This window comes from Myxocyprinus asiaticus, chromosome 28 (genome assembly GCF_019703515.2).
Source record: "Myxocyprinus asiaticus isolate MX2 ecotype Aquarium Trade chromosome 28, UBuf_Myxa_2, whole genome shotgun sequence".
Classification (NCBI taxonomy): Eukaryota; Metazoa; Chordata; class Actinopteri; order Cypriniformes; family Catostomidae; genus Myxocyprinus; species Myxocyprinus asiaticus.
The window spans coordinates 32,330,329-32,342,634 of NC_059371.1; the positions used below are offsets into that span (position 1 = coordinate 32,330,329).

A 12,306-nucleotide genomic window follows, 5' to 3' on the forward strand; every position below is an offset into this window, starting at 1 on the left:
GTCACAAAAACACAGTTCAGATAGCATTGAGAAACAAAAAAGTTTTAAGTTGAGATTTAAACTCAGAGATAGAAGAGATGCTGCGAAGTGTCAGGGGGAGTGAATTCCATATATTGGGTGCTACTACGCTGAATGACCTGCCACCCATAGTAGAGAGGCGAGATCTAGGGACAGAAAGGAGTCTGGATCCAGAAGACCTAAGCGAGCGGAATGGGTTGTAGGGGAGAAGCAATTCACTAAGATAGTGAGGTGCCAGACCATGAAGTGATTTAAATGTAAGCAGGATTAGTTTATATTTGATGCGAAACAAAACTGGTAACCAGTGAAGTTCAAACTGGAATGGAGTAATATGAGCTAAATTACATTATATTCTTCTCACCACAATTGTACAGAGCGGTTATCTGAGTTACCGTAGATTGTCAGTTTGAACCAATCTGGCCATTTTCTGTTGACCTCTCTCATCAACAAGGCATTTCCATCCACAGAACTGCCGCTCACTGGATGTTTTTTGTTTTTGGCACCATTCGGTGTAAATTCTAGAGACTGTTGTGTCAGAGAATGCAGAGGCAGGACCCAAACGCAGAGTTTTAAAAAGCAAGAATTTATTAAATATAAAAATAAAGGGAAAAAAACTCAGCCAAAACTCCAGCAAGGGGGAAAACAAACAATCCAGGGATGAGGCAGAGGGAAACGGGGAACCAGGACCATCCGGACCAGACAGGGATGGGATGAAGAACAGCACCAACAAACAGGCAAGACCGACTAATTAGACCAACTGGAGACACAAGACCGACTGAGTAACATAAGACACACAAGACAAACTGGCACCGGACAGCAAACACGAGGAGACTAAAATAGGGAGAGAAATCAACAGGTTAACAAGAAAGGGCAGGTGTGACTAATAAACTAATAATGGGCAAACAAGGAGGCGTGGTATGACGCAAGACACAGAGACACGTGGCGATACAGAAACAAAACAAAGCCACGTGTTCTCACAAGACAACAAAACACCCGAATGGCATGAGTGCACATCGCCAATACAATAAGGCAACATACGCCCATGCCAACCAACAAACAAGATGAGAGAATGCATAGCAACGCCAAACAAATTGATGCCACGCATTCTCACACTAAATGAAACCTGAGCGTACATCGCGAGGCAAACCCCACAAGACAGGACACCTGTGCAAGAGTTCGACCACACTCACACCCGACACCTTAGACCGAACCTCAGCACAATATGAAGCTTGCGACCCGGGCGTGCAACGCGAGTGTGAAGCGAGGTGCACCCGTGTTCGCGAGAAACAGACAAACTATTGACGCGAGTGCATTCTGCCAAGATGACATAAGCGCAATGCACCCATGTCAATAACACACAGACATGGAGCATGAGTGTCCAGATCCCGACACAGACTGAAGTGCGCACGGCAGGGAATACAACTGAATACAACGAAACACAAGACAGACATGGGATGATGATGCCACGGTCCTGTCAGACAAAAACACAGACTGACAGAGTGACAGGAACATGACATGTTGTGTATGAAAATCCCAGTAGATCAGCAGTTACAGAAATACTCAAACCAGCCCGTCTGGCACCAGCAATCACCCATGCGATTATCTAATCAGCCAATCGTGTGGCAGCAGTGCACTGCATATAATCATGCAAATATAGGTCAGGAGCTTCAGTTAATGTTCACATCAACCATCAGAATGGGGAAAAATTGTGTTCCCTATCTGTCACTCACTCGACGTTGGTGTCGATGTAGTGACACTAGGGGTCACTCTTGGGAGCCCGAGACACCTCTGGTCTTTGATAAAAGGCCAATGAAAATTGGCGAGTGGTATTTGCATGCCACTCCCCCGAACATATGGGTATAAAAGGAGCTGGTATGCAACCACTCATTCAGATTTTCTCTTCGGAGCCGAACGGTCATGCTTGCTGAGCTGAATACTACTGTTCATTCACCTGCTGGATCTGACGGCGCATTTCAGCGGCTTCTCCCTCCTCTGCACTGGTGCACTGCAGAGAATGCCCCTGGGCGCTTCGGCAGAAAAACTAGTGAGTATATTTTCTGAAAGAGCATTTTTCCCCTCTAAAAGAGTATATATTTCTCTAAAAGAGTGCACACACGGAACGCCTTTTTAAAGACGCGTCTTTTTAAAGATGTTTTTCCGATTGTGTGTTATTCCTGGTTGTGCTCGTTATCTCTCGCCTTCTAACGGTCACGATCACTGTCTTTCGTGTCTGGGCACTGCTCACGCGGAGACAGTGTTCGTGGATGGTCACGTTCTCATTGCGAGAATATGTCCATGGCAACGTTGCGGTCGAGGCTCGCCTTCATAAGAAAGCGAGCCACCCCAGAGGCTCCCGCCTCGGTCCTTTTACCCACGGGTTTGAGGCCAGCGCGGCTAGCACTGGGGGCGATTTGGGGACCCCAATGGGACCGCCTCCGCCGGGTATCCCCCCGCGGACCTCCCATTCCCCAGCACGCTCGTCTGCCCCGAGCGGGCTTCCGGGTGAGTCCGCCGGCTCGTCTCACGGCGAGTTCGACCTCTTATTCGGAGCCCGCGAAAGTGATGAGCTCTCAAGCGCAGCATCGGAGAGCGGGCTCGTCCAGTCGGAAGCCTCAGCTGGGCTCCTCCCTTCGAGGTCGATCGCCCAGTCACAGGCTGACGCGGAGATGATGACATGCTTTCCCGGACAGCCGCGAGCGTCGGTTAGAGTAGATTTCACCGCTCTTCCCTGAACCCTCGCAGCTCGGTGATTGGTTCCTGGGCTCGCGGCGCCGCTCAAAGCCACGCCCCGCCCCGTTCCTTTCTTCCCGGAAGTGCATAAAGGGCTGACAAGGTCGCGGGAGGCACTTTTTACTGCCCGGTCCCGATCTTTTCAGCTTCCCCACTCTCACTACCCTCGATGGTGGGGCGGCCAAGGGTTATTCGGAAATCCCCCGGTGGATAAAGGCGCTCACGGTGCACCTATGCCCGCAGAGCGCCGCCACCTGGCGCGGGTGCCCAAAGCCCCCGTCCAAGGCCTGTAGGTTTACGTCATCTCTGACGGTCGAACCCTACGGTGCCGCTGGACAAGCCGTCTCTGCCCTGCACGCCATGGCTCTCCTGCAAGTCCGCCAAGGCGCTAAAGGAACTGCACGAGGATAGTTCCGCCCCGGGATTGATGCAGGAACTGCGCTCGGTGACCGACCTCGCTCTCCGAGCGACGGAGGTCACGGCGCGGTCTCTCGGGCGGACGATGGCTACACTAGTGGTCCAGGAGCGCCACCTTTGGCTCAACCTGGTCGAGATGGGTGAGGCCGACAGGACACGATTCCTTGCTGCCCCCATTTCCCAGGCGGGCCTATTCGGCGACACCGTCGAGGACTTTGCCCAGCAGTTCTCGATGGTAGAGCAGTAGATGGATGCTAGCCGGCTTATCCTGCCCCAGCGCGGCTCAAGATCCCGCACCCCATCTACTCATCGCCGAGGGCGTCCCCCTGCGGTGACTGCACCGGCTCCGCCGCAGCCCGCCCCTCCGGCCCGGCCCCGGCGTGGAGCCCACCGCAGGAAGCCGACGCCACCCGTCTCACAGCCGGCACCGAAGAACCCACGGAGGTCTTCGAAGCGCCCCTGAGACAGGTGACCCAGGGACAACGAAACCTGCTGCTCTGGAGCTGGAATCTCCATGTCTGGCCCCTGGATGGGATGCGTTCACTAAGGCTAGGGCTCCCTCTATGAGGCGCCTGTATGCCTTTAAGTGGTGTCTGTTCACTAAGTGGTGTTCTTCCCGTCAGGAAGACCCCCAGAGGTGTGCAGTCAGATCAGTGCTTTCCTTCCTGCAAGAGAGGTTGGAAGGGAGGCTGTCCCCTGCCACCTTGAAGGTGTACGTTGATGTCATAGCAGCACACCACGACACAGTCGACGGTAAGTCCTTAGGGAAGCGTGATCTGATCATCAGGTTCCTAAGAGGTGCCAGGAGGCTGAATCCCTCCAGGCCGCGCCTCGTTCCCTCATCGGACCTCTGTAGTTTTTCAGGGTCTACAGAGAGCCCCCTTTGAGCTTTGCAGTCAGCCGGGCTTAAGGCACTCTCCTTGAAGACTGCCCTCCTAACTGCGCTCACTTCTATCAAGAGGGTAGGTGACCTGCAAGCGTTCTCTGTCAGTGAAACGTGCCTGGAGTTCGGTCCGGGCTATTCTCACGTGATCCTGAGACCCCCGACCGGGCTATGTGCCCAAGGTTCCCACCACTCCTTTTAGGGACCAGGTGGTGAACCAGCAAGCGCTGCCCCAGGAGGAGGCAGACCCAGCCCTGTCGTTGCTGTGTCCGGTGCGCGCTTTACGCATCTATTTGGATCGCACGTAGAGCTTTAGAATCTCTGAGCAGCTCTTTGTCTGCTTTGGTGCACAGCGGAAAGGAAGCGCCGTCTCCAAGCAGAGGATCGCCCACTGGCTCATTGACGCCATAACTATGGCATATCTCGCCCAAAACATGCCGCCCCCGGTAGGGCTACGAGCCCATTCTACCCGTGGTGTAGCGGCTTCTTGGGCCCTGGCCAGAGGTGCCTCTCTAACAGACATTTGCAGAGCAGCGGGCTGGGCAACACCCAACACCTTTGCAAGGTTCTACAACCTCCGGGTGGAACCGGTTTCGTCCCAGGTAGTGGCACGCAACACAAGCGGATAAGCCCGGGATAGCCATAACTGTGTTGGGGGAGGTTACGTGTCGACCTGGTGTGCTGGCTATGAGGCACACAGCAAGTCTGCCCACCACACACCGCCAGTTCACGTAACACAGTTCAGCCTTGTGGCGTTTTGTATAGGGACCCCTAGTGTCACTACATCGACACCAACGTCGAGTGAGTGACAGATAGGGAACGTCATGGTTACTGGTGTAACCTCCGTTCCCTGATGGAGGGAACGAGACGTTGGTCCCTCCTGCCACAACGCTGAACTACCCGCTGAAATGGCCGGACCTTATATCGGCTCCTCAGCGTAAAACCTGAATGAGTGGTTGCATACCAGCTCCTTTTATACCCGTATGTTCGGGGTATATGCAAATACCACTCGCCAATTTTCATTGGCGTTTTATCAAAGACCAGAGGTGTCTCGGGCTCCCAAGAGTGACCCCTAGTGTCACTACATCGACACCAGCGTCTCGTTCCCTCCATCAGGGAACGGAGGTTACACCAGTAACCATGACGATCTCAGTGATTTGGAGTGTGGCATGATTGTTGGTGCCAGATGGGCTGGTTTGAGTATTTCTGTAACTGCTGATCTCCTGGGATTTTCACGCCCAACATTCTCTAGAATTTACTCTGAATGGTGCCAAAAAACATCCAGGTGAGTGGCAGTTCTGTGGACGGAAATGCCTTGTTGATGAGAGAGGTCAACAGAGAATGGTCAGACTGGTTCAAACTGACAAAGTCTATGGTACAAATGTGTGTATATTTATATATATATATATATAATTATTATTTTTATTTTTTTTATTTATTTATTTTTTTACCCCTCCAGCAAAAATACCTTAACATCCATCAAATTATCGTGGTCACATAATTTATTGTTATTTTAAGTATTTAGGCTTATTTTGGACTTTTTCCCAGTACAAATAGCTTAACATCCACCATAGTTACTTCATGTATTATTTTCCTAGGATTTTTTACTTGTTTTCCTGTAAAAGATTTCTTAACAAATATATGTTTAAGATTTGTTAGATAAAAAAATAAAAAAAATCTAACAAAACTTAGTGAGGTTAATGTGTAAAACAAGACATAAACAATTTGCCAATTTGCTAAGATAAATTTAATTCAAGATATTCTTTGAAAACAAGTCTTATTATTGTACGCAATTTTGCTTCTGAAGTACATTGGTCTTGTTTTAAGGATGTTTAGATATTTTGTTTTGGTTTCCATGGTAAAAAACAAAAACACACAAACTCATACACACTCTTTTACAAGAATTAAGCAACCAGAGGGTCTTCCCACTAGGAAGTCCTACATGATGTGACAAATCAAGAGATAGAAGCTCAGTGTCCTTCAGTGAACATGTGGGTCAGAGGACTTTCTAAGAGGCATCTCTGCATCTGAGCCCTTATCAGCTCTCATTTTTAACTCCCTCTCCTTTTATATACTCTTTAACTCTGTTCTTCTCCTCCATTTTGCTTTGCACTCCATGACGCCACTCACAGAATGTGATTGAGCTGCAGGACATTGCTTTGTCTTTCTCTCTCTTCTCTTTCTCTTGCATTAGAAGCTCTCTGGTTTTATTAGTTTAATCATGCAGGGCTCAGCACGCAATGAAATAATTTTAATTAACACAAAACAGGAGTCCGGACCATTGTCACTTCATAGAGATTCACAATCGAGTTACAGAATAGAAAAGAAAAACAGAATTACGTGAGTGTCATTTGAAGAGTAAAAAAATAATAAAATGTAGCATGTGTTTGCATTTTTCAAGAGTGCAGAATACAGTTGCTTTTAAAGGAATAGTTCACCCAAAAATGAAAATTCTGTCTACATTTACTCACCCCTCATTTAAAATCCATATTACAGTGTAACACGAAAGGAGATGTTTAGCAGATTGTCCCGGGTGCTCTTTTCATACAAGGAATTGGGATGGATCCAGTCTATCTAAATTTTTTTTTTAAAAAAACATAAAAGTAATCCATATGACTTTTGTGCTATATTATAACTATATTCTGAAGCCATACAATAGCTTAGAGTGAAAAACAGGCTGAAATTTAAGTTGCTTGCCCTCTGCTGTAGCTTTCAATTCCATGTATCTAAACTGTGTACACTGTGTTTGGTTAAGAGACAAACTATTGGCATTTAGCATCACTGACGTCAAACTTGGCGCAACACGTCTTCATGCTCTTTATTTGAATATACACAAATGAGATTTGGTAGCTACGACAAAGGCATAGATTATCTGTGAAAAACAATTTAAATTTAGTCCTGTTCCTCAAAAAAAAAAAAAAAAAAAAATGGCATTTGTGTAACTTTTTCAACCATTCACATTCATTGTATGGAATTGAGCAGTGTGAATATAAGTAATTAATATTTTTTAGGTGAACTTTTTCTTAAAGACCAAATATTTGCTCATTTGAAGTCCATTTCAAGCTTTAACTTTTTATTTGCTTCATTTGGCTCCTCTAACAGCTGACAAAAGTTTCAAAAAAAAAAATTTTGATCATTAATTAGCATTGGGCTGTTTTAGCCGAATGAGATTGTGCCGTGAGTTATTAGAACCGACAAACCGTTTGGTTTGAAATATCACACATAAAGACAGCAGTGTTGAAGAAAACTGACAAGAATCCAAACCCTTCCAGAAATCTCTAATGAAGTGCAATTTTTATCAGCATTCTGGCCACACTGGTGCTTTTGAACAAGGTCTGCTCAAGGCTGTCCTGTGGAATAATTTATCTGCTAGCTCTATATTTCAGCAGGATATTTTTTCTGCTACTGTTCATTAGCCCTATGGGTGGATGAGGTCTGGTTATGTGGTCTTCTCTCTCTGTCTCTTTCTTTAATGAAGCTGGATTGTGGGATTGGGTCTGGTCTCTGTGCTGTGCATGCTGCAGTGGGGATCTCAAAGAGTGATGTATTCATGCTCCCTCTCGTTATCAGCTGTCGGCTTAATTAGTGCAGATGCTAACGAGACTTTAACAGCATATGGTGGGAGGGTGGGTGGGGTGAGAAGGGATGAAAAGATGGAGAAAACTGGAGGATACCGTTTTGTGTGGGTATATGAGAGGCGGAGAGAGACGACGGGTTTCCTTGTTTCACCTTGCCCAACATAATCACTGCGGCTGGGGGTTGGTTGTGGAAGGTTTCAACCTGATGAGTGCGTGCTACGAATGTCTCGCCTATGACAACTCACCATATCCTGTTGACAAAAAGGTGATTTGCTGGTCCTAGCTGGCCTCCAAACTGGTTTCTACTTGTGGATTTAAAAGGATTTTGGGAACACCAGATTAGCAAGTCTGGGAGACCAGCTAAACCAGTTTAAACAAGCAAAGACCACCTTAAACTAGTTTAAGCTACTTTGTTCAGCAGGATGATTCTCATATTTTAGATGTTGTTCAGGACCAACACATTCTTGCATTAAAAAAGCTACAACAAATTAAAAAAAGACAGCACAAAGAATGAAACAGAATGCAGGTGTCTCAAGATGTATTTTTTAGTTCTTTCAAAGTGACACAGCATCTTAAAAATGCGTGAGATGCTGGAAAAACAAAAAGATTTTAACCAAAGTTACAGTATGTACAATTTCATGTTTACCTACCCTTAACCTTAACATAAAAACTAAAAAAAAACTAAATCTCGTTGGTCAGTTTGCATGTCATCAGATGGCCTTTTCCTGTCTGATTGGGCAGTTCTTAGCTAGAATAAGCTGCAATGTGGGCCAAAGGTTTGGCAAAGCAACACAAGCTAATAGCTAACAGAAAAAATTGAGAACAAACTTAGAATCTGAAAAATAACTAGGTGTTTGTGAGTTATCAGAAGCTGTTAATGCTTATGTGGAAAAAGAGCGAGATCCAGCAAAACGGTCATAGTGCACATGCAGATGCAAAAACGCATTCAGTATGAACATCCCTTCAAAAGTCACCTGCATTAGAACTGTACCGATCTTTGGGCATTCTCACAGTCTTGTCTACGATGGGTTGAAAATCGAAAAACTTACCTGAAGCTAAAATTAATAAGCTTAATAATTGCTAGTTTCTACATCAGACCACCCGCCCATGGACCATCTAATCTAAATTGCACACAAAAATGTCAAAGACTGGCTAAAATTGCATGGTAACCTGATTGACTGGCTTCCACACAATTTCAAAAGGCATGTTTACAAGTTCCCAGGCAATTACAATGAGCTCTTCGGAGGAAGAACTAATAGCTGGTTTTAGCAAAGGTTGCACGATTCTTTATTTTCATTTATTTATTTATTTATTTATTTATTTTTCTTTTTAAGATTGACATTTTTATTGGTTGCTCCTCAAGCATGACACATAACACAACAAAACATTCATGTACAGAGTCAAATATTATCCCCCTTAAACCCCATTAAAACATGGGTTGTGTCCCCATCTTCTGATTGGCATCTCCAGCAGGTGGGTGTGTCTTTAAGACCAAGCCTATACAATGTAAAATCTTAAATTGCATAAGGCGCACCCTTGTATCTCTAGATGTAGACTTGATGTCTTTTAGAATCCTAGCCACACTCCCTCCTCCAATACCAAGTTTAAATCTTTCGCCCATAATCTCTTGAGAGAAGTTGAAGCTCCATCCCCCAGACTCTGAATTAGCAGGGAGTAATAAACTTATGCCTCATGACCTTTTCCAAAAACAGTAATCACCACTCCCAGGGGGGGGGAGCGTGTGCATGCTACTCCCAAAAATAGTATAAAGCAGGTGGCGCAGCTGTAAATACCTAAAGAATTGAGACCTGGGAATCCCAAAATGTTTAACCAGATTTTCAAAGGATCTCAACACCACTCTCATATAGGTCACAGAGCATATTAATCTCCCTCACAATCCACTCTGTCCAACAGAAAGGGGACTTATTAATACATAACTTTGAGTTCAGCCATATGCTCGAAGCAACATTTAAATAAATGTCTGAATTAAACACTCTGGACACTTTTGTCCATACCACGTGCAAATGCGAGATAAGGTCTCAATCAAGATAAGGTCAAAATGTAACTTAACTTCTCTGGTTAGTTTGATAGAAAGGCTTTGCAATGGCAAAATAGGGGCAAGAACTTCCTGTTCAATACAAAACCAGGGAGGGGCTCTCTCAGGTGGAAGTGACTAATGAGCCAAATGTCTGAGACCGAATGCATAATAATAAAACAAAATCTTTGGTAGGCATAGCCCACCTTTGTCAGTCGGACTATGCAATTTACTGAAATGTAATCTGGGACGTTTACCATTCCAAATGAAGGACTTCACTATACTATCAAATTGCTTGAAATAAGAGAGGGGGACCTCTATAGGGAGAGATTGTAGCAGGTAGTTTAATTTTGGAATACAATTCATTTTAATAACATAACCTTCCCAATCATAGATAAATGTAATTAAGCCTACCTGCTGACATCGCTCGAAAACCTTTTTATTAAAGGGTCAAACTAAATCACACAAATTTGCTGGGAATAAAATACCCAAATACTTAATGCCCTGTTTGGGCCACTGGAAGGTGCCCAGCTGAAAAGCCGTTACCGGGCAGTATGCTGTCAGAGCCAAAGCTTCGGATTTAGACCAATTAACTCTGTATCCCAAGAACTTAGAAAAGGAATTAATAAATCTGTGGAGGCAAGGCATAGATCTAGTAGGGTCAGAGACGAATAATAAAATATCATCTGCATAAAGCATAAGCTTATGCGCCACACCTCCTACCACCACCCCTGGAAAATCATCCTCCTTTCTTATTGCGGCTGCTAAAGGTTCCAGGGCAAGACAGAACAATAAGGGGGAAAGAGGGCAACCCTGCCGGGTGCCCCTATGCAGAGTAAAATAATCTGAAATTAATCAATTTGTTTGTACCGCTGCTACCGGGTGTCTATAAAGTAACTCAATCCATCCAATAATAGTATTCACGAACCCACACATTTCCAGAATCTTAAAAAGATAATCCCATTCTACCATATCAAATGCCATTTCAGCGTCAAGTGAGATGGCAGCGACCGGAGTCTGATCGTTCGCCATTGACCACATGATACTGATGAAATGCCTAATGTTATCAGAAGAGCTATGGCCCCGAATAAACCCCACCTGATCTATGTGTATAAGAGATGTCATAACTTAATCGGTTAGCCAAAATTTTTGACAATATTTTAACGTCTAGCTGGATCAGGGAGATTGGACGGTAACTCTTACACTCACTTGGATCTTTGTCCTTTTTAAGAATCAGACTGATTCGGGCTTTTGTCATGGTTGGCGGACAATTTGGAATGCCCAATTCCCAATGCACTCTAAGTCCTCGTTGTGGCGTAGTGACTCGCCTCAATCTGGGTGGTGGAGGACGAAGACCTCAGTCTGAGACCTTCAATCCATGCATCTTATCAAGTGGCTTGTTGAGCACGTTACCGCAGACACATAGGGAGGCCCACACTATTCTCCACGGCACGCACCACGCAAGAGCACGAGGAGGTTACCCCATATGACTCTACCCACCCTAGCAACCAGGCCAGTTTGGTTGCCTAGGAGACCTGGCTGGAGGAAGCTTTCCATTCTTTAATGATTCTGTATAAACTTCTAACAAAAGTGGAGCCAGTTCTGTAGCATAAGATCTAAAAAATTCAGCAGCAAAGCCATCTGGCTCCGGAGACTTGCCTGTAGGCAAGGCCTTAATTACCTCGCCAAGCTCCTCCAAGGTTATCTCAGAATCAAGATAATTTTTTTGCTCAGTCGTCAGTTTAGGAAGTTCTAATGGTTCCACAAAGTTTCTAATATCTTCATCAGTAGACGAAGACGTGGAACTGTAGAGATCAAGATAGAATTCTTTAAAAGCATTATTAATATCAATGGCCGAGGTAAATATTTCACCACCAGCAGATTTCACTGAGAGAATGGTAGAAAAAGACTCTCTCTGTTTTATATATCTAACCAGAAGCTTGCCTGCTTTGTCCCCCGACTCAAAGTATGACTGTCTTACCCTGAATAGCCAAAACTCCACCTTCCGTGACAAAATAGTATTATATCTGTATTTCATTCGGGTCAATTCTCTGAGTCAATTAGACGATATTTGGCACTTCAGCTCTGCCTCTGCACTTTAAAAAAAATTATTAATGTTTAGCGAGAGGACAGTGGAAAGGTGACAGGAAATGATAGGGGAGACAAGTGGGAATGGGATTGGGAAAGGACCTCATGAGCCGGAACTTGTACTATGGTCACCTATGATGCATCAGCATTATATGTCATGAGCACAGCCCGCTAGGCTATGGCTCAGACTGTCTCTGCACTTTTAATATTCACTTCCAATTCCACGAGATCTTGTGCTTTGGATTTTTTGGTGAATGAGGCATACTGTATGATCAGGCCCCTAAGAACTGCCTTAAGTTCCTCCCAAGCCATGCCCACAGAGGATACTGAGGACCAGTTGGTCCCATTTAGACATTGATTTTAGCTTTTAGCATTTGTTGGAATTCTGGATTTTGCAAAAGGGATACATTAAAGCGGCAACTATATGATTTATTTTTCTTCGTATGTGGCAACACCTCTAAACACACCAGGGCGTGATCTGAGACTAAAATGTTTCCAATTGAGCAATCAACAACAAAATGAGGGACTTACATATATATATATATATATATATATAT

At 45.1% G+C, this 12,306-nt stretch overlaps 1 protein-coding gene across 1 annotated transcript in view; it reads left to right on the forward strand.

Moving 5' to 3' along the window:
• The window catches only part of LOC127419296 (plexin-A1-like), a 304,625-nt gene that overhangs the window by 268,401 nt on the left and 23,918 nt on the right, over positions 1-12,306 (forward strand). The window lies entirely within an intron of this gene.